The sequence below is a fragment of the Octodon degus genome, unplaced genomic scaffold (genome assembly GCF_000260255.1).
Source record: "Octodon degus isolate 3935 unplaced genomic scaffold, OctDeg1.0 scaffold00329, whole genome shotgun sequence".
NCBI lineage: Eukaryota > Metazoa > Chordata > Mammalia > Rodentia > Octodontidae > Octodon > Octodon degus.
In genome coordinates, this window is record NW_004524905.1 from 1151319 (window position 1) to 1153416 (window position 2098).

A 2098-nucleotide genomic window follows, 5' to 3' on the forward strand; every position below is an offset into this window, starting at 1 on the left:
AGCGGTCCTCCTGTTTTCAGCCTCCTCTGCACTGGGATTACAGGCATGCGGCACCACGCCCGGACTCAGCAGGTCTCTGCTTTTGCCTAAGTGGATGCTTAATCTGCTGAGCTGTCTTGTCAGCCCAGGATTAAAATTTGTAGTTGGGTGTGCTCATTAGTGAACTGGAACATCCAAAACCCTGAGCTAAATAGTACTTTTCTATCATTAAACTTCTCATCCCAGATATTGGTGGTAGTGATCAAAAACTGACCAGCACTTGCTAATTTTTTAAATACAGAATAGATGTGAGTTTTGGAATAAGCAATATAAGTTGGTCTAAGATCAATCAGGAAAAGGTAAATTGATTGAACATGTATAAATAATGAAAAAATAAGCAATGATATCAAGAAATGTACACTTCAAAATTATTGGGAAAAAGGAGAGGATTTCTAACTTAAAATAAAAACAGCCCTTTTTCTCATTTGTCTTTTCTTCCAAAGCGTCAAGCAGTCCCTGGATGACACTGGGGGGACAACCTTAGAGACCATTAAGTACAGACGTGACATTTATTTTTTTCTAAATAGGCAGGTACATAGTGCTCATTTAAATTTTGTGTGTTCTTCTGTTTAAATGCTTACATTTTAAAGAACCAGGTGAAGTAGCTACAGATAAAAGGGGAAATTTTCTTGAAGCCATCTATTGATAAGCAGTCACTTTTCAAGGAAACCAAAGACAGGAGGCAAAAGTGGCCCAAAGTGTTTGTGTTGGAGTAAAAATGTAGCAGGTCCCCCATTCCCCACAAGCCTTGGAGCTGGCCTCACACAAAACTGTGAGCAAAGAGTTTAGGACGTTTCCCCAGGGATACTGAATATCCTGAAATGATGCCCCTCAATCCAAGACACTGTTCACATTCTTGTTTCTAGTGCACCTGATTGTCCCTAAGTGAGCTTGTAGAAATTAGTTTGCACTCATGACTTGGTGCTTTGGAATGAAATTTTGCATTTTAGGGGGTTAGAGCATCTTCAGTTTATTTGCTTGCTTCTGTGAGCCAATCTGAAAGCAACTGAATAGAACAATGATGCGGTCAAGGATCAGCCAACCTCTGGATTGGGATCCTATTTGGAAAAAATGGCAGCTTTGTCCTTGTAGGCAAATAGCTGTTGCAAAGTCACTGAATTTTTCAGGCTTCTATTGATGGGAAAAATGCCACAAACCCTAAAATTCAAAGAGCTTAATCACAATATAAAGCTTTTACAGAGTGTTCTGCCCTTGAAAGGTACCACTGGGATTAAAATGACCTGAAAGCATAAATTCATCTTTAGCTAGCATGTGCCTTTTATCCTTCTATGGCTATGTGGTTAGAGGTCACTGGCCACTCAGCCGGATTCCCAAATTAACTTCGCTTCTCTTTGAATTTCATAATACAATGAAAGGAAACTTTGGGGGATCCTGTTTAAATTGGTCATTGTGGGCTAAACTCTTAACACAAAACAACAGCTCTTTTCAAGAGTGATTTTCCCCCGCAGAGGCCAGCTCTTTGGTCCGCAGTTCACCACTGTTTTTTTTTGCTTCATGGGAGAATAAATGCCAATTGCAGCATAATGTTTTGCAATTTTAGTATATTGAAGAATAAATGTAAGAACCCAGAAGAAGAGAGCTATCAAACCATAGATTCTGTGATTTTCAGGTGCACCAAAGCGGGAAGTGGATCGTGCTCAATTTCTTAATATCTTTCACAGGAAAGTGAATAAGCATTTATGAAGCATGCTCTGTTTTCAGAATAAATGAGAATCTCTATTTTACATGGAAAGAAGCCAGTCTCCAGAGAACCATGTCTTGTTACCAGGTAATCTGGCTTTAGTAGCAAGAGTAGAGGCCTCATGCAAGTACAAAAAACTGTCCCTCTTTGGGACAGCAAGATAGCTCAGTGGGCCTTTCGGCCGGAACTGCCATCTTTCAGTAATTTGCCAAAATGACTAACACAAAGGGCAAGAGGAGGGGAACCCACTATATGCTTTCCAGGCCTTTTAGAAAACATGGGGTTGTTCCTTTGGCTACATACATGCAAATCTTCAAAAAGGGTGATATTGTAGACATCAAGGGAATGGGTACTGTG